The 26,230-nt window shown below is 46.5% G+C and overlaps 1 long non-coding RNA gene across 1 annotated transcript; it reads right to left on the bottom strand.

The window, feature by feature from the left end:
- Positions 1–681: 681 nt before the first annotated feature.
- Positions 682–14,056, bottom strand: LOC116884065. Its single transcript, XR_004385814.1, has 3 exons — positions 13,939–14,056; positions 9,928–10,037; positions 682–782 (listed from the first exon to the last, which is right to left on the bottom strand). It is a non-coding gene; the product is annotated as an uncharacterized LOC116884065 (long non-coding RNA).
- Between the last annotated feature and the right edge of the window lie 12,174 nt (positions 14,057–26,230).

The following is a 26,230-nucleotide window of genomic DNA, read 5'->3' as shown; positions in this document are numbered from 1 at the left end:
CAATTGAATTCATCTTCAGCATAAACATGGTTATTCTTCAAGGAAATCACAACTGCCCTAGTTTTGTCTCTGAGATTTCCTGTGGTTCCATTCTTAGGCACTTTAACTTATTCCCTCTCATTTAAAGCCCCAAATGATGTAAATAATAATAATAATAATAATAATAATAATAATAATAATAATAATTTGGATGTATTCTTTTTGTTTAAAGAACATTATTACTTCTGTATTTCACTTCTATCATTAAGACATGCTTATAATGTTGCTTAATCCCAACAGTGGTACATTACTGTCTGGGAATTTCAACGTCCTGGCTGGGATGGACTTCATGCTCGGGGGAAGACGGTCCTCCATTCCTCCACAAAGCTGCCCTTGTATGCAGCACCTGGGTCAGCATGAAGGACTGGGTCAACTGGAGACAGCGCACTGATTGTTTCCCCTCTGTCTATGTAATGTCAGAGTTAACCCATCATCTTTATAGACGTGTTAGAAAATGCTAGTATGGAGAAGAAACAAAACACTGTCAGCAGGAGAAACGGAGAAGACACACCACTACTCTGCCTCCTGCTTTAGAAGGTCCTCTGTGTTACATCCACTCACCTCGTGCTGTCTAAGAGAGCGGGCTCTGGCCAAGGCCCTCTCTCACTTCTCAGTATCACAGGAGTGTCTGGCACACTTTGCTCTAATATGGAGCCAGCAGACTGTGACCTCTAGGGTGAGCTGGTGTGCACCTGCCTTTACATGGCCCATGAACTGTGAACAGCGTTTCCACTTTAAAATGCCTGAAACAGAACATTAAAAGAAGAATGTTTACAAACAAACAAACAAACAAAAAAGGACAAGAAATTCAAATGCCGGTGTCTGCAGATAAAGCTGATCGACACTTAGTTCTGTGTGGCTGCTCTCGCTGGGCTGTGGCCAGGCTGAGAATGCCCTGCTGGTGGGCTTGTCACGTGACACACCAGGAAAATCAAAGCCATCCTGGAAGATCCACTTTCTTCAGCCCATCAAATGTCTCATGCCCCCAGTGTTTGTCTTGGGTCTTCTGGCCTTCTCTTTTACTGTGGGTGACTTTTTTTTCCTCTCATGGAAGTTGAACCCCATTTTCTTTAGAGCACCCCCTTCTGGATGTTTTGCCATCTTTTTCTTCTCTCTCTCCTCCGCCGTATTACAAAAATTCTTTTCTACTTAATCAATCTGACACAGTTTTAAAATGTGTTTGCGGGGCTGGAGAGATGGCTCAGAAGTTAAGAGTACTGGCCGTCCTACCAAAAGTCCTGAGTTCGATTCCCAGTAACCACATGATGGCTCAGAACCACCTGTAATGAGATCTGGTGCCCTCTTCTGCCAGGCAGGCAATGCACGCAGGCAGTATACTATATACATAATAAATAAATAAATCTTTAAAAAATATATAAAAAGTATTTGCCGGACACAGTCAGAAAATAACTACCTGAGGCAAAACAAAGTATAAAGAAGAAAGGTTACAGCGCTGAGGCCTTAACCCATAACTGCTTAACCCTGCTGATCTGAGTCTGTGTGGAGAGAGCACACCACCGTGGTGGGAGAGCGTGGTAGACGGAGACCTCTCACTACATCAGCTTTGAAAGGAAATCAGACTGGCTGGAATCCCACCATCCCTCTGAGGATACAGATAACCTAAAGGCTTCCCTTCCTGACAGCGCCACAGGCTGGACACCAACCCTTCAAGAGGCAGATCCAGGTTGCAACAAACGAGACCTTTAAAAACCATTTCCCCGAAGGCTCTTCACTTGGGCCAATCAGACCAACTACAGCCCACCTCTTTGCTCTCCTCCCAGGGACATTCCCCAAGGGTTTTGTGGTCACAGCCGCTCACTAACTCCTTTGCATTCTTACCGTTGAACCTACACTCACCGGAAGTACTGACCGCCTAGTGGCCAAAATTGGTAGTGATTTCCTTTTACTAAGGGTGACCTTTAGTCATTCTTAGTAAGGTTCAGTAAGCCATTTAGTTCCTCCTGTCTTAGGCCTGGTGTTGGTGTGCATCATATTCTCTTATCTTTCCTTCTGTTTCGATGTCTCATCCTGAGCATTCCCTGTAATGCTGTCCTGAGATGTCTTTCCTCTCCGTGTGCTTTCTGTAGATTATTTCCTTACGTTAAATGCCATTGCTGTACTTAAAGTGTATCCTGCAGGAGCTTCTGTGATAGATGCACTGAGGTGTAGACCTTTTTTTGTTTACACGTTTTAAAAAAATCCGTTGATTTTCTGTGCATGTATTCGTGTAAAATGCAGGAATCCACATGTGTGGATGTCAGAGGACAACTGATGAGAGTTAATTCTCTTATTCCATCATTCGGGTTCTGCAGACCAAACTCAGGTTGTATGGCCTGGCAGCAAGTGCCCTTACCTACTGAGCCAGCCTGTGATGTGGGACTTTTAAGAGACCATTAACTTACAATGGCTTTGTCCTTACGAATGGGTGACTTGTTATTAAGGGAGGTTCATTAGCTATGACTTGGCTCCTTCAGCCTTTCTCACATTTCTTACAAGTCTTCAGTCTTGCGCTTTGCCCTCTATGTTAGGGTAGTGTGGCAGGTGGCTCTTAGCAGTTCGGGTCCTTTTCCTGTTGGACTTCCCAGCCTCTGGAGTCATAGCAATAATTAAATTACCCAGCCTCAGGTATTTTGTTACAGTGGAGTGAAATGAACTATGATTATCTTCACTATGCAAACCACTCCTGATTCTAGAGCCCTGAGATTCTGACTCCAGAGCTGCAAACCTGACGTTTTCTCCATGGTGATAGAAGGTAGATATATCAAATGTACCGTTTTCCACCACAAACCCTTCACCTGCCATTCCCAGCTCAATAAGTGGAACTTCTTATTGCAGTCCCAAATCCAAGACTTAATATAAGCGTGTGTGCGTGTGTGTGTGTGTGTGTGTGTGTGTGTGTGTGTGTGTGTGTGTGTGTCTTTCGACCTCCCTGCCCCCTGTTAGGTTCATCTGTGCCAGCTCCTCCATCCACCTCTAGGCTCTCCTCCTGTATCCCAACCCCTACGGCACCCGAGTCTTCACTAACTGCTACCTCCCTTGAAGTTCTTCCCTCGTACCCTTTGTTCCATCTCCAACCTCAGCTTCTTCCTTTCTCTTCCTGCTCCCCCCTGCCTCTTCTTTAACCACACCAAGCCCAGCCCCATCTACAACTTTCTCTGGTGCTTCTCTTTGTTTAATTTTCCATCTGAGATTAAGTAGAGTCCCTCGTTCCTCCTACCCACAATCCTCTGTGAGATCATCTTTCCTTAGGACCGGTCGCTAACACTGCACCTTTCTTAGGAAGTTATTGGATTTTGTCTCTTTCCTCCGGAATGCAATCTCCACGAGAACGGAAACTGGGGACACATCTCCAGAGCTTAGAATTGTCCTTGTTTTCAGTCAATATATTATTTTTAACTTTTATTCCTATTTTTAATTTATACTATTATTATATTTGGGGGATATGTGTATATGCACATGGGTATTAGGACCCACGTGTAGGTGGAGGTCAGAGGAGTCTGTCTGGTATCCTGAGCTATCACATTCCCTCATCTCCCAGGCAGGGTCTCTCATTGAACCTGGAACTAGACTGGTAACCAGTAAGTCCCAGCAATCCTCCTGTCTGTGCCTGCCATGTCTCTGCGGTCATACCTCACAGTCACAGAGGCCTTTCCATGGGTGCTGAGAATTTGAACTCAGACCCTCACACCTCTGCAGCAAATGCTCCTACCCTTGAGCCATCCCCCTTAGTCAAGACTTTACATTGATAACTTAAAACGTTGATTTTTAGTCTCATAACTATTCTGTGTATCTACAGTCCTCCAGCCCCGCCTGCCTCTGTTGTAGATGAGATCCGGGATTTCTCTTACTCCCTAGACAATACATCCTCAGAGATCTATGGCCCCGCCCATTTTTTTTCTGTTCATATTTGTTAGCATGTAATAGTTTTGCATACTGCTTTTCCCGTTCAACAAAACCAAGTATTTTCTCTCGTTATTTAATCAGATTCATAAACACCCTTATAATGGTTGCAGAATACAGCATTCCACGGTTGTTTACCTCGGTGTAACGTGATGTTTGGGTCATATTGAATTTTTCACGGGGATGAGCAACGTGTGCCCGCGCATGAGTGTGCGTCTGCTCACGTGTGCGTGCCCGTGCACTACCATGATTTATCTGGTCACTGGAAATGAATCCATGGAGACCCATAGCCCGGTAGCAGCCGCTCCCAGAGCAGCACACCTGGTCTGGCTTGAGACTAAGCCCAGAGTCTGGAGTGCAATTAGCATTTGAATTAGCGACATGAGGATAAACAGGTGATTATCCCATTTAACAGCTGTTGGATGGTGTTAAATAGACACTGTCTGACAGCTTGAGCTTCAGATGTAGGGTTTATTAACAAATGATTTTTAAAAAAAGAAGAAAAGAATTGCTCCTTTAAAAAAAAATGAAAGCAGGGTTTTTGGGGTTTTTTTGTTGTTGTTTTTTTAAAAAAATCCTTTCAAACTGCTTTTGACCGAACTTAACTGATCCCAACTCCTGAATCAGGCTGCTTGTTCGAGAAGTGAATGGCACAAATAATCCCATTTCATACTTCCCTGCCCTTTGTCTGAGCAGCTCTGTGTGGTTTACAGATGCGCTTACCACACCCCTCAGCTGGGGCAAGGACCGACCAACAGCTAACAGCATGGCCCCCACAGCTACACTCTGTTCACAGAGGAACTACAGAGCCGGTGGGCTTTGACCAGATCAGGCAGATGAAATTCGAACCCACAGCCTGAGCTTCGAACACAACACTCCTTGTTTTCTTGGTGGAAAAAAAAAATCTATTCCCACTTCCAGTGTTAGTATCAGGTGGGAGTGTTTTGATTTCACATTATGTTTATCTTGACAGTTTTTCTCTGATTACCAGCCCTGCATTAGAGCTGTGAGAATCTATAGTATGAGTTCACCGTGGGTGGGGTGGGTGGAACTGGGGGTAAGGGGGAGTGAGGACGCTGGTAGGATAGATTATCGAGGCTTCTCACTACCTTTGTGGTTCTTGATTTCTGTTTTTTTGGGGGGTGGGGTGGGGTTTTTTTTTGTTGTTGTTGTTTTTATCTAGGTACTAAGGACGGAGCCCAAGCCTTGCATATGCTACGCTCACACTCTGGCACTTGTGGATTTATTTGCCTTACTTGTGTGGATGTAGGATCAAAGCTGATGTAGAGCTGCAGCAGCCTACTGCATTGAGGTTGATGATTTAGGTTTCCTACGACATTTTTAAAATCCTCACTGAGCCAGTCTTCTCGGTGAAGAAGCAGGCAGCATTTCTTAATATACAGAGAGAAGGCAAGCCTGATGAGGCAGAAGCAGAAAATGAGTTTAAGGCTAGCCTGGGCTACATAGTGAGTTTCAGGGCCAACCTGGGCTACATAGTGAAATCCTGTCTCTCTTAGAAACAAACAAAGCAAAACAAAAATAAACTTGAAGACCAAGAACAGGGAAAGGCAGGTTGGAGAGAGGCTCCAAGAACCTATTCTTTGAGAGGACCTGAGTTCAGTTCCCAGCACCCACGTCAGGCAGATGACAACCTCCTACAACTCCAGCTCCAGGAGTCAGATGCTCTCTGTGGCCTTCTATAGGCGCCCATACTCACAAGCGCATGTGCACACATGGACAGACACAAAAATAAAAAAAGAACATCTTTAAAAAGGGAAAGAAGTAAGGGAGGGAGGGCAGGCCTGGGAGGAGTGTGACTTTGGAAGGTGCTAATGTCATTCTCTACATTGTAAGAACATATATGCTTGGATGTCACAAAGAACTATAGACTATAGACTATATGCTATAGGCTATAGACACTGCCAGGTCTACAGGGCACTGTTCTTCACTCAGACTTCCCCAGTATGATGCTCAGGCAGTGACTTATTCCTTAGCAACAGCAACATGCTCATAAAACACGTTACCTGTCAAGAAAGGTAAAAAATCCACTATCCAAGATGATTTTTAAACTATTAATGAAAAAGTAGGACGGATCCCTCAGAAAATGCAGTGCTAAGCACTTTTAATCAACTTGCGTGGCGTTTGCAAAGATCTGAGGAAAGATTAGTAATGTCATCTATCCAGGACAAGGTTTGTGATTTGCATATATGTAAATATGTCTGTCCATTTTGTTCAAAGTCAACAGGAGGATGCAAGAATTTGGAATACCCCAAAAGGTAATCTCTGTTTCCCGTGCTTGGAACAAGGATCTCATGTGTTCCTGACATTTCATGGTTGTAAGAAAGGAAGTTAGACTAGAGTCCAATAAGTTGTATAGCCTTGGCATATGTATGTCCCAAATATTGTATAGGATACATACAAAAATGTACTCATTTTTATTATGTGTTGTATGTAACTCACTGTGTTAAATTGGTAAGTTTGGCACAAATCTGATTCCATTCTTAAATGTTAAAATTTGGACCGAGATAGTCTCCATATATGGTCAACTGAAACCTAGGTTGATGTGAAAGCTAGCTGTAACTTAACCCAACAGTGTTTTCTGATAACCAAGCAATGGAGTCGAGCCAATCAGAGGCTACACAGTGCCAAACACAACCACAGTGTGATGCTGACTCCAGTTAAGCAAGTGGTTTCTGTAGGTCGTTTCCTTTTCTCCCGCTATAAGTGCGGTCTGTGGAAACTGTCTGCTGGAGACTTTCTGAATCAGCTTCCCACTAGAGAGCTGCCCGTGTCTAGAACCTTCTTTTTTGTCCAAATAAACTGTGGAAACAAACTGAACTCAGATTTTCTTTTATCACTTTTCTCTGAAAATCGTATTTAGTTGGTCCTCTCAACTTTTCATCTGCCAAGTCTATCAGCTAAGCAAATTAGTGCTAAAACTTCTCTGCTGGGTGGGCATCCTGGCGCCTTCTCCCCAGCAAGCTCTAAGCCGCGACAAGTTAAGGTCAAGGTGGGACCTTGATACCTTTTGTGCTTCCAATGACATGCTGCCTCTGTCTCCATGAGGAGGAGGGAGGGAACAGCATTTGTAGCCTCTGGTTTTCAGTTAACGTGTAATTGCTTGCCAGAGAGTTCACTCACAGATGCTTTTAGGCCATTAAGGCAAAGGGCAGGAGGAGAAGGAGAGAGAGAGTAATCTGGGGAATGCAAGGGTGAGGCTTTCTTGCTCCCACCATCTGTTCTGGAATGGTCTTTCTGCAGGGAAGAAATGTGGCCGTGATTCCAGACTCTTCAGGCCCAGCACGATGCTTGGGCTGTTAGAAAGCTTTTCCCGCGTGTTTCCTCCGGGGTATTTGGGCTTTTGTTTTCTGCCGTGCTTTACACAGAAGCTGGAAATCTGCCTCCCCCGAAGCGGACTTCCTCCCCCTTTATAAACTGACCCCTGGTGGTTGCTATAGCAACCACAACGAGAGACTGATGAGCTGCATAAACAAGTCCGATACTCAGTGCTGGGGCAAAGCAAGCCCTCAGAAAAGAGTGAGTGAGGAGGATGAACACGATGTGCCTGAGAGGCTCCTAGGAAGATCTGTAAAGCACCGGCCCAGCTCTTCCTTTCTCCTCTCCTCCCATCTCTTGTATCCCATCAGCCCCGGGCGAAGACAGAGGATCTAGGAGGGCAGCATGCAGGGGCCTGCCTTTGATGCTGGGGAAAGGAACGCCAGATGACTGAAAAATGAAATTTAAACATTTGCTTGGAGCTCTAGGCTAGAAATATGCCAACCTGACCTGGAAAAACAAATAATCCGAGTGGCTGCCACACCTGCTCTAGGCTGGGACGCCCTGCAGCCAGAAAGCTGGGCCCCTCGGAACCCAACAACTCTTGCTTTCACAATTTAGGTTAAACTGGGACAAAGACTGAAGATTGCTGAGATCTGTGATTTCTGCGGTTTTTTTTTTTTTTTTGGAAGGAAGAATGGGTAGAGAAAGCCCATCCCAAGATATGAGGTCCCTAGAATTTGTAATTATGAACGTGGGGGCAGAGGGGGGGAGAGCGAGAGCGAGAGTGAGAGACAGACCATCCGACAGACTGCTTTGTTTCTTACTTGGGTACAGTGAGTTGGCCTTGGAAGTTCTGTGGATAGATGGTAGTGATGACAACACACCAATAGGGATGTCCTCCAGTTCTGTATTCTTAAACATGGCTGCAGAGATTACTCAGTGGTAAAGAGCATGTAGAGTTCTTGCAAAGATTTTGAGTTCAGTTCCCAGTACCCATGTCAAATGTCTTACAGCCGCCTGTCACTCCCAGGGATCTGATGTACTTTTCTGTGATGTCCTTTTCTGTAATGTCCTTCTTTGTGATGTCACAGTATGTGACCTCCTTTTCTCTGTGATCTCCTTTTCTCTGTGATGTCCTCCTCTGTGACGTCCTCTGTGATGTCCTCCTCTGGGATGTCCTTCTCTGTGACGTCCTTCTCTGTGATGTCCTTCTCTGTGATGTCCTTCTGACATACTTCTCTGTGATGTCCTCCTCTGTCCTCCTCTGTGACGTCCTCCTCTGTGTCTCCTTCTCTGTGACTCCTTCTCTGTGACTCCTTCTCTGTGACGTCCTCCTCTGTGGCGTCCTCCTCTGTGATGTCCTTCTCTGTGACATCCTTCTCTGTGACTTCCTTCTCTGTGATGTCCTCCTCTGTGATGTCCTGTGACATTCTTCTCTGTGATGTCCTTCTCTGTGACATACTTCTCTGTGACCCTTCTCTGTGATGTCCTTCTCTGTGACATACTTCTCTGTGACATTCTTCTCTGTGATGTCCTTCTCTATGATGTCCTTCTCTATGACATTCTTCTCTGTGACGTCCTTCTCTGTGATGTCCTTCTCTGTGACATCCTTCTCTGTGACGTCCTTCTCTGTGATGTCCTTCTCTGTGACGTCCTTCTCTGTGATGTCCTTCTCTGTGACATCCTTCTCTGTGACTTCCTTCTCTGTGATGTCCTTCTCTGTGATGTCCTTCTCTGTGACTTCCTTCTCTGTGATGTCCTTCTCTGTGACATCCTTCTCTGTGACTTCCTTCTCTGTGATGTTCTCCTCTGTGATGTCCTTCTCTGTGATGTCCTTTTCTGTGATGTCCTTTTCTGGACCCTACAGCCACTTGCACTTATATACACATCCTAGCCGCCTCCATAATTAAAAGCAAAACACATCTTTGAAAAGATGATAGGCTCATGCTAGATGTATTCCACAATAAGAACACTGTGAACAATGTATTTAACTAGGAAAAGAAGAATATTACCCGTTTAACCTATAGTCAATGCTGAAATTGTTAAGGAGCTGCTTTGCATAGTTTATTTCACACTTTCTTCAAAAAACACGTGCACTTTTTACATTTTAGCACATCCAATGGCCAGTGTGGAGCGATTGCCAGCAGGTGGCTCCTACACTGGGCCGCCTGTTTTAGATAACGTTTGATGGAATGTAACTTCAGGGTCTCCAGACAGATGTTGCTTGGCCACAGGTCCCTAAAGAACTCCAGCTGAGTATCTGAGAGGGAGGAGACACCAAGCCTGTTTTTGTCCCCTGTACCTCGGGACACAGGATTCTTTTTGTGACCAGATTTAGGCTCTTCACATTCATCAATCTCCTGTGACCGGCTAGATGTCACACAGTGTAATTCAGTTCTGACAATGTCTATCTGGTGATAGCATCAGATTCCATGGGTGTAGATCTTAGCTTTGCCAACTGGGATGGGGGCATACCTGTGTTCCAAGCACTTGGGGAATGGAGCCAAGGGTATCTATCATGAGTTCAAAGTCAACCTTGTCCACATGAAAAGTTCAAAGCCAGCCTAGACCACTTGGGACCCTGTCTCCAAAACAATAATAGAAATAAAATAAAATAAAATGCAAACAAACAAGAAGGATCTCAGTTTTGCTGGACTGCCTTCTCTTTTAGATTTGGGAAGAAACAGTGTGTTTCCAGGCTGCTCTTACCCTCTGTCTGATTTGGCTGCAAATCCAAGGCTCTCACAATCCTTTTGGGATCCATCCTTTGCTAGAAGTCTTCACAGAGGTCACAGAAATGCTTTCCTGACTCACCCAACCTATTGCAAAAGGATACAACTCAGGAAGAGACAAACTGAAGAGAGGTACAAGGCAAGGTATGAAGGAAGGGATGGGAAGGTTCAGTGTCCCATTGGGTACAACATCCTCCCAGCATGCACAGCTAGCACTTCAAGGCCCACTATTGAGGGGATGTTGTTTTACAGAGGCTCTACCATAAGGATACAACCAACTATCAGGGCAGTCTGCAGTCCCCTTCACTTGCTGGAGGATATGGGGTGAAGCTGAACATTCTCACGGGGTGACCAGCCTCAACAGCGGATCAGCAAAAGGTCCCTGGGACAAAAGAGGCTTCTATAGCCTAGGGCATCCCACGGGATTCGGAAGTTCTGTACCAGGGACTGGGTCAAAGGTGACATATTAGGGCAGAAGAGGCTTTCTCTATTGTCTGGAAGTTATGAACTTGGGGATTCCGTGCCAGGAATCGAGGACAATGACTCCCGTAGCTACTTGTTATTAATCACAGCATCTCCTCCTTGTGTGCTCTGTGCTGTGTCTGCTCCAAGGGGAGGGGGCTGCCTAACTGAAGTCCAAGCATGCCTCCTCTAAGGGGCAAGGGACAGAAGTTCCCGAGCCATTTCTGGTGACACAGATGGCTCCAGGATGCCCATCCTCAGGCATGGTACCAAGGTAGGGCTGAGAACACGTCTCAGGCTCACTGATCTTTGAGCACAAAAGGCGACATCCTTGAGAGCTGGTAAATATGGAAGGCAGATGACTTAAGGATGGACGAGGGCTTCAAGGCTAAGTCCTAGGGCAAGCTAGTATCCTTATCACTGTGGAAATTGCTTTTGATCCTTGTATAGCTACTTATTGATAAATGACTCTTTACTATCTCCTTCCTTCCTCCTTCCTTCCTTCTTTCTCTCCTTCCTTTTTTCCTTCCTTCCTTCCTTCCTTCCTTCCTTCCTTCTTCCCTTCTTCTGTCTTGATTCCTGTTGTCTAGAAAGTCTGTTTCTTCTGTAAGTTTGGTAATATCTTGGTGGACAGTCTTTCCTGACACTGCGTTGAAGAAACTTAACCCTTCACGGAACCAGCAACAATAGGGAGCTTGCCGGTGAATTTCTGAAAGGCTCTTGCTTGGAATCTTTAGCCCCCCCCCCCCAGACCTCTGATGCTTCTCTGGGGAGGGGTCGGAGTGTCTGTGCTACAGTTAAATTCACTGCTAAGAATCCCTTCATCTCCAAAACCACTCTCTCACTTCCCTGAAACCCATCCTATCAGCTCCTGGGAAGGAAAGATGAGGTGACATTTGACTCCAGCAGTAAAGACTTCCATTTTGTGGGACGGTCAGCTCTGAGGAAGGGGAATCCTGGATCGTGTAAGTGTTGGTTTTCTGGATCACTGCCCTGCCCACCAGCTGGTGATGCTGTACGTAGAACATTAACAGGGACTCAGCCACTTCCATCCTCTCTCCGTATCGGCTGTACGTGTACTATAGCATTGGTGTATAAACAGGAAAGGGGTCCAGGGAGGAAAGATCTCCTGTTAGTTTCTATCACGGTTTTACAGCCCCGGGGTCAGTTTCCTCTCTGGAAAGGCGAGTGAACAGCTGTCACCAGCAGTCACAGCCCTGTTATCTCTGAGCACAGGAGGCTTTGTAGACAGATGCCAGGCTCGATTCTTAAGACAGGGGAGCAGGGGCGTGGCTACTGCCCAGCCAGCTGCTGGTTCTCCTAAGACTCTGCCTTCCTCTTCTCCTGGCCCCTCCCCCGCCACAGGGGGCTCCCTGGAATTGTGAAACGCACCCTATTTGGGCTCTCTGGTACCTTGTCCTCTTTACACTTTGCCTTAGAAAGAGTGCTGACTGAAGTAATTCTCATTGTCAAAGCCACTGGCTTGGCTGCATAGGCTCTAGAGAGTCCCAGGATTGGGTAAAACCAGTGACTGCTGTATTTGGAGGGGCACTGTGGACCCCTTTCCAGGCCCAGCTGGGAAAACTGGCTTTGTGAGGCATCTGGATACTCTGCCAAGATCTGACACCCACCCACAGTGTGCTTCAGGCTTCCTCCTCTGCAGGCTGTGGATCTGAGGTGAGGCTGAGTCTCTTCTGCCCGCCCTTCACCTGTCTCAACCTCAAGTCAACGAGTGCTTTGTGGACACAGTGGAGCCTGGGAGGCCCAGGATCCAAGGCTGACGAGGACATTGGCATGGGTGTGCAGCTTTGTTTCCCCTGGGGATTCACACCCCACAAATAAGCATCCATGGCCCAGATTCAGAGAAGTGCTTAGGGTGTAGAACTGGAGCCACATGGGGGTGGGGGACAGCCTGGGACAAGGGATCTGGGCCAGAAGCTGGCTCCCGGGGGTGTGGGGATGGGGGGGGACTGCTTTACTGGAGGACTCAGGCAGCTGCACTTGAGCAGTGGCGAGGTCTGGAGGCAGCCCTCCTAGGCAGCACGTGGGTCCATGAGGTAGAATGAAGAAAACTGGGTTTCCCTCTTGGGGGTTCTGAATTTAAAAATGGTTCAGAATGAAGCTTGATGACAGTTTAATTAAAATTTAAGAGTAAAACAAGGGAACAGGCAAGCTAAAAATCCCAGCAATTTTTAAGGAAGAAGGGAAATGGAAAAGAGAAAACAAGCCCAGACTGTGAGAAACAGTGTGCCCAGCTTTGCAGAGCCATGGATCTGAGTTCAAAGGGGACCAGATTTTAGGCTCCCAGATGCAAGGTCTTACACTCGTGTAGGGACGCACGGTTAGAACGAGGAGTAGAGACAGCTTATTGAGAAAAGAAAGGCCTTTCCAAGCCAGGGAATGGGCTGGCAGGCTGAGGAAAGAGTCTGCAGAGTGCTGGCTCATGTGGCACGGGACCCTAAGAAACTTATACACCTGTCCTCTGGGCTTCTCAGACGCATGCTCTGTTTACTAGAAGAAGCCCAGGTCAGAAAGTTCTCAGGACTGAAAGTCTGTCAAATGTCCACCTTGGTGCCTCAGCTCAGCGTGTTCTCCTGCTACAGTAGGGAGAAACATCAGTACTGAAAATTGAGGTCCAGACCGGCATCTGCTGCACCCCGTCCACATCCAGCATCACCTTCACCCCTGAGCCGCAAGCCCCACCCATGTGCTACATGGCTATTGGGTGCTTGGGTGAAATACTGCCCCACCAAAGAAAACAGTCTGAAATAGAATAATGAAGTGAGTTTTTGCATCTTGTGTAATTTTTAAAAACACACTTTGGGGAACTGGAGAGGTGGCTCAGTGGTTAAGGGCACTTATAGCCCTTCCAGAGGACCTGGGTTTTATTCCCAGCAGCCACATGGTGGCTAACAACTGGGTGCAATTTTAGTTCTAGGAAATCTTGACTCCCTATTCTGGCTTCCCTGGGCATCAGGCATACCCATAGTATACGGATATGCAGGCAAAACATTCATACACAGAAAATAAACATTATATATACTATATATTATATATATGTATGGTGTGTGTGTGTGTGTGTGTGTGTGTGTGTGTGTGTGTGTGTGTGTGTAAATTGCACTCAGATCCAGGAATCTCGGGTTCATGAGCCTGGAAAGTCTGTCTTCTAGCCCCCTCTCCCCTTGTAGGTCTATAGGGTCACAGCTGTGTCATACAGTGTGACATCAAGGTCCAGGCCTTGTGGCATCCTTCCTTCTCACTGGCTAATTCCAAGCTGGTAGTGAAGGGAATCAGGAAAAAACCCTCTGCTGGTGCCTGTTATCAAGAGCAAGCTGGAATCACAGGGCCAGTCACATGCACGCCCCCTTTCTGTCTGGGAAAGGACCAGCAACAGGGCAGCAGGCTGCAGTAGAGAGGGTTGATATCTAAAATTCCAGCTGGGCTTTCAGGCCTCAGGCTCCCAGGCTGGGGAGGTAAAGGTCCGTCCTGGGAGGGGCTTGGCTTTCTTACAAAGGGCCTGTGTTACCTGAGGGTGTTTCTGTACAGCTCTGGTCAGGCAATGGCTTCTTTGTGCTGGAGTTCTCCCAGGCCAGGACTTCAGGGTGGTACTCCAGCACCCAAGTAGACAGCTCCCTGGGGGCCACTCCCAGGTAAGGGGCTGGAGATTCAGGCATTCAGAAGAGATGGCTGGCTGCCTAAGAACTGGTAAGACAGGTTTGTAGGCTGGTAGCTGCCAAAAGATGCCAGGAGGCCAAGGTTAGGAGAAACGTTAAGAAGGGGCAGGAGGCAGTGTCTGTACCTGGAGTACTAAACTCTACATCGGGGAACCTCCCTTGGGTATGTGGTAAATGGCAATCTCATCGCTGACTGGGAATCAGTCAACCCAGAAGAATAAAGTCTGAACTGGGATTCTCCAGAGCCAATTCTACCATGAACACTTTATGCCATCTGAAAACACGTTCTGACCCAAAATGTTTTCAAGCCAGGAGTAAGGCGCCGAGGGTGTGTGGTGGTGGTGGTGGTGGTTTATGAAGGGACAATCTTCCGCTGTTGAAGTGCGAGGTATGTCCACAGATGCTCTCCTTGGAAGTGGCTGCTATAGTTCTTGGAAGCCAGTTCTGTCCTTCAGCGAGTCACAATGCTCAACAGCCCTGCCTTTGCCAGCGCACTTGAGGATTGATCCTATTTGTTGTTCTAAAATAATTTTTCGAGGAGAGACGAGGATTCCTCGGCCTGTGCTATTTATGGATTCTGCGGCTGAGGAAATACTTATTTTAGAATGTTTGTCTCACTTGCAAGAGATTAAATGCGATGGGCGTGGTGGCTCCTGCCTGTAATCCCAGCATGTGGGAGACTGAGGCTCGAGGATAGGGAGTTTGAGGCTAGCCTGGGCTACATAACAAGGAAAAAAAAAAGTGGCTGCTGCAGAGCAGTTTTTGGTTGTGAGGAAACACGTTAATGTTTGTCAGAGAAACTCTAAATCAAACGGCCTAGCGAGAATCTCCTGACCCACACAGCTTTCCGGCTGCCTCCCTATCACATTTTCCCAGAACCTCTGGCGGGGAGAGCCGGGGCAGCCTGTTTGGGGTATCCCTTGCTCCATGCTTCCTTCCTCTGTAGAGTTCAGCCAACCTGTGCCAGGCCAAACATTGTTCTCTCCTTCCTTGCTGGAGGAAAGTCCCTATGGCCCACATTTTCTGAGCCGTGCTTTTCCACCCTTTCGTAATCTCTCACTGTGACCTTGAGGGGCAGGGAGAGAAGGCTTTGTCAGGGCACATTTCACGTGGAGCCAGAGCCCTGGTATCAGTGCCCTGGTGTCATATACTGGCTGCGGCCAACATCCTACATCCTTCAGTGCGGGCATCTGCATCTAGGTGTGAGTAGCCGTGCGTGCGTGCGTGCGTGCGTGCGTGTTATTAGTGAAAGGCGCTGAAACGAGAGACAGAGGAAGAGAAAGCACAAAGAATCAAGTGACTTTTCTAGGTCTGCCTCATTCTCACCAAAGTCAGCAATAAACCCTGGACACCCCGTGCGTGGGAGTCCAGCCTTGCATGGAGAGAAGAATGCTAGGAAAACAGCAAAGAGTAGAAGGAAGTGCTGCTTTATTAGAGGAGAGAGAACAGGAAGTCAGAGGAGGAGGAGGAGGAGCAGGCTGTGAGTACCCCACACAGCCAGGTCACCAGCTTTGGGACTCAGGGCGGGAGGGCTTCCCTCTTGGGGCCCCTCTCACGGCTCCTCTCTCTGCAGCCTCATCTCCCCTCACCCTGGTCAGGGTGGCAGAGGTTTTCCAGCATACCTCATCAGATGAAATGAAGGGGAAATCTGATTTGCCTCTAATTGGACTTACTGCAATTAGGGTAAAGCTGGCATGAGGGGGCTGTCAGATACGGGGATTTTCAGGGCCGCTTCATCACAGTCCTGGGAAATTCTGCCAGAACTCAAGCGGTTGTAAATCAGGACATTAACCTACAGTATCATCTTTTAAATCAGGCCATTTTGCATGAAAATAACCAGTATATGAACAGACACATTATATAATGTATTTATATCATATCCATTTATATATAGTAGATTCCACACAGTATACAGCTTGTGTGTGGTGTGGTGTGTACCTTCTAACTGTACACTAATTATTTCTATTCACTAGGAGAGTGAGGTACACATCCATTTATGTATTCTGTACATATACTATAGATAGGACTGGAGAGATAGCTCAGTACAGACCACTTGCTTAGTATGTGAAAGATCCTGAGTTCAAGTCCCAGAATTACAAAGAAAAAAAGACCTCATGTACATATACATATATTTATATATACCACACACATATATATACACATATATACACAGTATATATATATGGTATTTATATATAGATATATAACCTGGCATATATATTATATAATATAGAATATTTTTTAAAGATAGGGTTTCTTGCTGGGAGGTGGTGGCACACGCCTTTAATCCCACCTCTGGGGAGGCAGAGGCAGGTAGATCTCTGAGTTTGAGGCCAGCCTGATCTACAGAATTAGCTCCAGGGCAGTCAGGAGTACACAGAGAAACCCTGTCTCAACAACAAAAAAACACACAAGCAAGCAAACAAACAAACAAACAGGACATGGCCTCTCATTAACCTGAAGCTGACTGATTCAGCTGGGCCGGTTGGCCGTCAGGCTTCAGGGATAAGCCTGTCTTCCCACTCTCACTGGGCTTAGAGGTATGTACTCCCACACTAAGCTTTTCACTCAAGTCCCTGTGCTGGTTGTGCAGCGGTCCCTTTACTGATTGAGTCATCTCCCCAGTCCCAGGGCCACCACCTTCATTCGACATTCCACATGTCTTATTTGTTTGTTATCTGAACAATAGTCTGAATGTTTCAAATACCATATATGTGTACGTGTGTGCGTGCACATAAGCATGTGCATGTGTTTGTGTATGTGTGTGTGCATGCGTGTGTCTATGTGCCTGTGTGTATATGTGTATGTGCCCGAGTGCATGTGCGCATGCCTTGCGTATGTGTGTGCGTGTGTGTACACACACGTGTGCACGCGTGCGAGTGCGTGTGCCAGTAGCACCAGCAGCTCAGAGTGCTGTAGCTCTTAGGCCACATGAATGCATCTTCCCCTCCCCCAGGGACAGAGCCTGCCACCCGCTTCGGTATAGCAACTGCCATGTCTGTTTCCATTTCTGGTGCCCAGTGACCTCGAAGAGAGCTGTTGAAGAGAAACTCACAGACACGTGGTCTTTATCAGCTGGTGGGAAGCTGCTGAGACACAATGTGGCCTCAGTGTTTCTGGTGACAAATGGAGCCTCCTCGGTGACAATGTTTCCCGCTGGGTGTACTAAGAAGGACATATTTTCTACTGTAAACCTTGTCATTTCTTTGGCACTCACCCACTCCAGCAGATGCTTCTAGACCTGCTATTCCGCAGGTTCAGGACTGGGCTTACTTCGTGACCTGGGCCCTTCTGTGTTATTCTCCCTCAACCAGCTGACTGACTACTGTAACCCCAAGGTATGCAGACCTTCCTGAAGGGGCCAGAGACATGGGGAGCATGGCCTGGCAGGGAAGCCCCAACTCCTTTAGTTCTGAAGAAATCTGTTACCCAGAGCCTAGTAGCTTTTGTTCTGAGGTTACCTGCAAAGAATTACACATGATCAAGCCAACCAAAATTCTGGCATAGAAGGGAGAGGAGTTACTCTCCAGGCCCCACCCCTTATTAAGGAGATGTAAAGGAAGAAGAATCTTTTTTTTTTTTTTTTGGAGGGTGTGGCCACTGGAAGATTTTCTATGCTCCCGTGGATGGCTTCATGCCTGTGCACCCCTGGACTTATTGGGTTATCAAAAAAACAAAACAAAACAAAACAAAACAAAACAAAAAACCCGATGTTGGAGAAGAGATATGGAGTGTGGTCATATTTCATTGGAAACATGTAGGAAATTCTCAAGAATAAAGAAAAATGTGTGGATATATAATAGATCCAACTATAAATTAGAAAAAAAAGAGAATTGTTTTATAACGAGTTCATTCTCCTGATAGCCCCCCTCCATGGTGACAACAGTTAGCTACAGTTCTCTTACTAGGTCCCCATCTTCCAGAGCTTTACTGGGCAGCACCGTCTTCTGTCATCGGCTTGGCAAAGAGACCAAGCTCTCCTAGTCTTTTGCTCTCAGCTTGTGTTGTCGCTCTGCAGAGCCTCACCTCTAGCACCAGTGAGACCCTACTAGCAGCTAGCAGTGTCCTACTGCCTGTTTCCCACACATGTTCCCTTGTCCCCACACATAGCTTATGAGTACTGAGCATTGTCACTTCACATTCTTTCTAGATTAATAACACAGGGTCATTCCCCCTAGTCACAGGGGATTGGTTCCATAAGTCATGGGGATACAAAAACTATAGGCACTCAAGTACCATGTATCAAACATGGTGTCTTTGCACAGACTCTGCCACTCCTCCTCCAATCTCTACATATAATATAATAATCTCTATGTATAATATTGGTCATAGTGTGTATAGTTGTTGTATTGCTTAGAGAGTCGTGACAAATAAAACTTCATTATGTGTTCAGTGAATGCACAGTTTTTTGAATATTTTTCAATGTATGGTTAGCTGAACTCACAGATATAAAACCAATGTACATAGAGAGCAGACTCTGGTGTGGTGTGTGTGTGTGTGTGTGTGTGTGTGTCTAGTAGTTGGCAATCTGGTTAGCAGTAGGAAGCATATTGACAGGCATGCATAGAAAGGATCATTTAGGTGACAAGCTCTCCTGTAGGATTGTCTGCTCAGTCATATGTAAGGTCATACTCTACTCTTTCCCATTAGATGGGTGTGGTTTAAGAGGAAAAGAAATGGCTCCAGGAACAGAATGGACATTTGATGACTGGGGCCTACATGATGGGAAGAGAAAACTAACCAGAGGAATGGATTGGGACTGGTTTCTATTTCTGTCTTACAGATAGCAAGCCACGGCCCACCGTAGTGTCTCTTTATATTCTGCCCTTCTCTCATCCATGTTCCTTTCAAATATTTCCCCCAATCTGTATCCCTCACCATCTGTGCCCTCTGTTCTAATGAAGATTTCTGGGCTGGAAACTGAATCGCGGCTTGTCATTTGTGAGGTGGTTTTCCTTTGTTTGTGTCTCACTAGATGATAGTACTAGGGATTGTGAGACACTGTCAGCAAGGAGTGACACATGATGTAACCATGGAAAAGCACACTACTCAGTCGCTAAGCCTTCCAGTGGTCAGAATGCCCCTTTGTGGTTAAGCATCCTTGAAGCTAAGGTTAGTCTTTCTGCTACATCAGTCAGACGTCAGATGTTCAGGCCTGAGAATGCTCCCTGCTGCCAGATATTAACACTAATAAAGGGTCAGCATCCTCAAAAGACTCCCAGCCTCATTATAATATCATTTGCATGGTTGCTTTGATTCCCAACTCCTTGGGGGCTTTTCAAAAGGATCATGGTAAGATATACCTTCCAGGGGAGATCTGATCCACCATGATGGGGGGGGGGGATATTACCTCATGACATGGGATCTACCTCACAAATATTCATAAAAAGTCTTTAAAATCCAGAACACAAAATCTAGTACCCACTCTGGGGTGCTCCCCTCCAGTATAGTGTACCATGCACTGTACCTCATCTTGATAAATAAGCTTCTTTGTGAACTGTCTCCAGCTCCTGGCTGAACTCTTTCCTCAGAAGATGAGATTGAGGGAAAACCCTTTAGTCTGTAACAGACAGTGTTTAGATTTGCTGTCAGTTGACTTTGGGAACCTTAGGGTTGCTGAAATAGTACAGTAGTTTTTGTGACTCCCCCCTCTGTCAGGAGAGGATGCAGTCGCCCCTCCACCCCCTTTTTTTAAACCACTTAAAGCATATTCCAGGGCACTGTCATCATCTACTCCAAACCTGCTTGCCCCTCTATCTGGGTGGCTATGGGCCAGGCGTTCTCATCCTTGGATTTTTTTTTTTGGCCTTGATTTCTTCTTGACTCCAGCAGCGTTTTCTGTTACCCAAATCCCATCTTCACCTCTGCCAATGCCCCCAACTACCTCTGGGCTCCATGCTCTGTAATCTGTAGATTGCATGTGCCCACGGGCATTCAGGGAGTCTCCCAGACTGTCATGTGGACCCAGCTGCCAGGAGAGGTGTTCTAAAGGGACACACAGAGCCTTTTGACTCTGTGCCCTCAACTCCTAGTGAAGGCTCCCTAAACTTTATACAATCCGTCCAGAAAACAGAGCCTCATTGTTTTGACCAACACAATGCCGAGAGGTACAGAATGTTAACTGTCATACGTGACCAGAAAGAGCAGTAGTGTCACAATTCCCGGGACAGAGCAGCTGGTCCTGAGAGTCGGTTGCTGGTTCTTTTCTTTCTTGAATCTTTTACCTTGTTTTGTGTCTATTTGGCAGGGCTGGGGGAGGAGGGGGTGTTAGCATCACTGAGGAGTGTGAGGGGTGAGGCCCAGCTCACGAATCTTAGCTTTCTCTTTTTGCATAGTGTCATACCTGACTGAGCCCTGAAATTTCCAGTTTACCTGGGATGGGGTCCAGGTGAGTGACAAAACTTTCAGCTAGAGCCAGGTCAGACTCTCTAAGCCTTTGCCTTCCGGATCCTTCCAGATGAAAGCTGTTTGCATCAGTCAGATGAGTGGAAATGGTCCCGTTGCTTTGTCTAAACCAAGTCAACCAAGAATTTGATCTATATCCTTGGTCTAGATCTTGGGTCTTAGCTTGCTTAACACCTTCAGTATGGGGGCAAGGGGACGGGGAGGGGGGTGAGGGTTGGGAGTGGGGTAGGGTGGTAAGGTGTTACATATTCATTAGGGTAACTGAGTTCCCTTGGGAACTAAACACTTTATTACTAGACCACAGGTAACCTGGCTTTAAGCAACTAGACTCCAGCTATCGGCAAACTCTTCTCAGCCCCCACGCAGTGCACCAAGTTGAAAGGCAAGCCAAGGCCATGCAGATCAACAACCTTACATAATACACCAGCTTGTTCGTGGTGATTAAGTACTGAATTCTCACTGTTACCCAAATCTTGGTAGGTGTACTAGTTCAAATTAATATTTCTAAAGAAGTCTGCTGGTATCTGTCTTCATTTTTCTGGAGTTGGGGGTCTATGGTAGGAGCTCATAGTTTAGCACAAAATGTGCATGGTGGCAACGTGTTTCGCAGTGATGTGTGTAACTGATTTGTATGGGTTCCTTGTGAGATTTTTTTTTTTAAAGGTGTTATGGTCTGAACATAATAGGTTTTAGGGGAAAAGTACTTGGTGGGTCTCGGCCAAAGTATGCTGAAAGGATCGTATCACATGACAGATCTCACACATGAGACTTGTGAAAGGCCATCTGGAAGTGAGAACGAGAGAGAGAGAGAGAGAGAGAGACAGACAGACAGACAGACAGACAGACAGACAGACAAGGAGACAGAGAAAAAGAACAAGAGAGCCATCTGAGTGGCAAGGACCTTTTAAAGAATTGGCAACTAGCGATCGATGCCATAGCTTCTGGTTCTGAGTCCCTGAGGGCAGACTTTGGGAACACCGGATTTCTAACAGAACCTAAGGCCTGGCACGTTGGGCAAATGCTCTACCCCTAAGTTGATCTGCCATGGTAGGAGTGAAATTGGCAAACACTACTGTCAGCAGCAGAAGAGGCCCTGGGTCCTGAGTGAGTGTGTATTGTTGGCTTGCCCATATCAAGGCCTCTCAGGAACTGGGAAAGCCTTCCTCTGGTTCAGATGGTGACAGTGCACAGAAAGCCTCAAGGGCATCTCCCCTCTCCCAGACGTTCACAGCCTGGGACTCTCCTGCAGAGATCTCCCATGAAGACTAGCGAACTCATCTCACATAATAGACACGCTGAGCTTCCAGGTTGCAAGCTGCTGCATCTCGGGGCCAGGATCCCAGCTTTTCTGTTCATGTGTCCGTGTATCTACCCTCTCTTCATTCCCTTCATACCCCAGTCAGCTTTCCAGGACCAAGCTATGCAGGATGCACTGTATGAATTACATCAGGGCGTCCCCCCACCCCTCCTCCCTTCTAAATCCAGCTTACCAGTGTACCAGTTGACTTAGACTGGCACAGTCTGGGAGAGAGAAGGCACCTAGTTATGTCCCTGAGCTTTTTTTTTAACTCTTGTATTTTGTCAGTGAATGACTCATAATGGAACAACAAGAAGAGAAACATATTAAAACCAAAGTAGTTCTTCCTAAAGCAAAGAATTTTGTGAGGAAAGCTCTGTTTGGTGGTACAACCCTGTTACCCCAGATATCTGACAGGCTGAGGCAGGCGGTTCTCAGTGAGGAAACCCTGCCTAAGCCTCTGTGTGAGCAGAAGCCCGGATGGAGCGACTTACTGAGACCCCGCCTCAAAGTAAAACATAGAAAAGGGGTTGGTGGTGTGCACGTCTCCGCGGCAGACGTGAAGCCTGGGTTCTGCCCTCAGTATGAACGAAGAACCACATGATGGCAGTTCTGCCAGACTCAGAAAGGAGACATTGGCACTGTGGAGATGCTGTTGGTACTTGGCTGGGATTCAGCAAAAATGAAAAACAACAGTTTCACCACACCACTGCTGCCGCCCGGCTAATAAGTGTCTCCTGACTTTCTTCAGACTCAGCCATATCAGAAGGAGGCTGCCCGGAAGTAGTTACCATTTTATTCTCCTTCCCATCCTAGGGCACAAAAGCTACAGCCTTGCTTCATGGAGAAATACCTGTGGAAGAATGCTAAGTGGCTGGCGTTAGGCCTCTGCCTCTCTCAGGTTTTGCTGCTTAAAGGCCCTTAGGCAAATACTTGGGAACGAAACAAATGCCTGTAGTAAAAGGAGGACATTTGAGATTCTTTTGCCTTTAGTGGCGTGAAGTTGTAAGCAGTCACTGTACTAAAGGAGCTGAAGTGGAAAGCCCCTCCCATCTCCATTATATTGTCTTATGGAGAAATGAGACGTCCACATATCTTCTCAGATGTCCTGTGTTCCATTGGTGTTCCTTGCTGTAGTCTCTCTTGTGGAGAGGGAGGGACAGTTTCCTTTTGAGAGCAATGAGAGGAAGCCCCTGAGGCGACATCTGAGGTCTAAATGGCTGGGAGGGACCAGCTTTACAAAATCATGGAGGAAGAAGAAACTTAGTTGTACCCTCTCTGTCCCCTTGGCATGAAAGGAAGGGCAGGTGAGGGAACAAGGCACAGAGAAGATGCCAAGCAGCCACCAGAGCAGTCACACAGCTCTGGGGCCCTTGTCAGCGAGGGCAGGCATGTAGTTTTGTAATAAAGAGATGTTTCAGGCCCCTCACTTTGGTGGGGCAACCAACAATAAAAATGGCCTTCCAGGAGTTGCCTCAGACATTCCTATTAACAGACATTTTTATTTCATAAGCAGGGGTAAGGAGTCCTGTGATCTGAGTACTCAGAAGGCTGAGGTAAGAGAATCCTGAATTTGAAGCCAACCTGGGCTACATAGTAAGTTTCAGGCTTGTCTGGGCTATGCCGAGTGAGACCTTGTCTCAACAAAACACCAACCAACCAACCAACCAAACAAACAAACAAACAAGGGAGTTTTCATCAATGGATAAATGGGTAAAGGAACTTTATTCATAATAAAACACCAACCACTTAAAAGGGTGGGACCCTCTCATTTAACAATGCAGATGGGACAGGCAGATGCTCCAGAAGGTGAAACAAGCCAGACAGAGGAAGACCAGCACTGCGTGACCTCATTCATTTATAAAAAGGTGATTCAGGCCTATGAGGCCTCTCAACAGCTTTCACACATTCACCACCAAACCAAAAGAACTCAGTTCCTTCTCTGGGGGACCTACATGGTGGAAACAAAGAACTGACTCCCAAGTTATCCTCTAACTTCTGCTTAAGCGCTCAGCAGATGTGTGACCACACTCAAGAGCGCGCGCGCGCGCACACACACACACACACACACGAGGGGGGGCGGAGGCATAAAAAGAAGTAGAGGGGTTGTGTAACATCTACAACATCTAGGGAGGATGGAGGGAGAGAGGACAGCAGGTCCCAAAACAGATAGGAGGAGTAAGCCCAAGGCACTCGGACTGCCCTGTGCAATTTAATTGTTTTTAAGGAACTAGGAAAGAGTTGAGCGTGGTGGTCCATCTCTGCAATCTCAGCTCTTAGAGGCAGATGGTGTAAAATTATGGTCAGTTAGACTCTGGCTGATATACACAGCAAGTTCCAGGCCAGCCTGGGCTTGTCTGTCAAAACAACAACAATGACAGTGACAATGAGAAGAGGGGGCTTCAAATCTTCCCATCACAAGGAATGAGAACTGTTTCTGGAAAGGGATGTGTACTTGCTCTTGTTACAATCTGGGCTGTGTGTTAGGTTATCACACTAGATCCCATACCAGTGGCAAGTGCTGTATGTCAGGCTTAAGAAGAAAAATGACTAACAACACAATGTGTTCTAAGATAGAAAGATAGCTAGCTAGTTAGATGATAGATACATAGATGATAGATGATACATAGATGATAGATACATAGATGATAGAGATAGATGCTAGATAGGTAGATAGATAGGTAGGTAGGTAAATAGATAGATAGATAGATAGATAGATAGATAGATAGATAGATAGATAGATAGATGTTCTCTGGAGGTGGGTTCAGTATTGTCCCAGGTATATTCTTTGTAGTTAAAATAAGATACAATACTGCCTCCCTCCCAACCCACACATCCATACCTCTCTCAGGGACACCCCACCACACCGACTCTGAACCAGAACCCCATGGTTACCAGTCAGCATCAGTTTCAAATGGCACCTGGGCATCATCTACCTGATGAGATGTCTTGGATGCTCTAATATCATGTTGGGGACTGAGGGAGTAGGCATTTCTCACTGACTGGTTGGTCTGTTTTCCTAGAAAATACAAAATGTCTAGAGTGTGTGCATGGGCCATCTAGCCTTCAACCTAGTTAGAGCCTTCAGCTCTGTTGGTTTGATGGATTGCAATTTAGGGACTTTTTTTTCCCCTCCAGATTCATTTTAATCCTCTCTTGCGTCCAAATTGCTCTTGCACTGGCCCTTGGCATGTGATCTGACACTTGAATCTCAGAGAGAGAGAGAATTATGAACACACACACACACACACACACACACACACACAGAGAGAGAGAGAGAGAGAGAGAGAGAGAGAGAGAGAGAGAGAGAGAGGAACAGAGAGACACAGAGAGACAGACAGAGATAGACAGACAGAGACAGAGACACAGAGACAGACAGACAGAGACACAGACAGAGACACAGAGAAACAGAGGAGGGAGAAAGGAGAGAGGGAGGGAGGGAGGGAGAGAGGGAGGGAGGGAGAGGGACTTCAATATAAAACAAGTTCTGGTTTGCCAGAGGAAAGAGAGCTAAGTGATCTCTTGAGAGTGGAGGCCAAAAGTCATCCTCTGGAGAGCCTTGGATGCCATTTCAATGAGTGTCATGGCTGGTCAGGTGGTGGTGAAGAGCCTTAAAGGAATTCTGAACTGGAGAACAACACAATCACACTTAAGGCTCTGAAACGTCTCCACTCGAGGTAAGTGGGGAAAGGGACAGGCCAGCTTAGTATCACGGGTGGAAAACGTTACTTCAGTGCACTGTGGCTTACACAACAGAGTGGTTTTGGAGGAGGATTCCCGGGCCTGCTCATCTGACAGGCGTTGGTGCAGGGTCTCCCAGGAGGCCTCCATGAAGATCCGGTCAGAGGTGCCAGCACTGCCTGGCTTGACAAGGGCTGAGTCCATTTCTAAGTGGCTTACTGTCACAGAGTCCAAGTCCCCAGAGGGACTATGACTGATGTTCTGTTCCTCTATACAGGAGCCTGGGCATAGGCTCTCAAACACCAGGCACGTACTTTCAGGGGCAGTCATGCATGCTTGTGTGGGAAAAGCCGCTCCATTTTAAATGACTGTGCCCTTTAAATGGCTGTTAACATACTTTCAAAGTTGGGGTTTGTTTCAGGTTAGAAATCAGAATCACCCTGATTTATTCTTCTTAGGTGGCCTGGAGTAATCTGTATTGATTACCACAGAAAATTTTCCAAGCAGAGCCTTGCATCCATTTTGAAAAAAAAAAATATATATATATATATATATATATATATGGCAAGCTGTGATGGTATACATCTTTGATCCCAGAATTCAGAAGGCAGAGCCAAGTGGATCTTTGTGAGTTTGAGACCAGTCTGGTTTACATAGAAGGTTCTAGGCCAGCCAATGCTACAAAGCAAGACCTTGTTGAGTTGGGGTGGGGGGATGTTCATTTGTTTGTTTGTTTTTAAAGCAATATATAAAGAGGCATG

The sequence above is a fragment of the Rattus rattus genome, chromosome 14 (genome assembly GCF_011064425.1).
Source record: "Rattus rattus isolate New Zealand chromosome 14, Rrattus_CSIRO_v1, whole genome shotgun sequence".
NCBI classification, from domain to species: domain Eukaryota; kingdom Metazoa; phylum Chordata; class Mammalia; order Rodentia; family Muridae; genus Rattus; species Rattus rattus.
The sequence above is the reverse complement of the archived record's forward strand: the minus strand, read 5'-3'. Positions and strand labels throughout refer to the sequence as shown.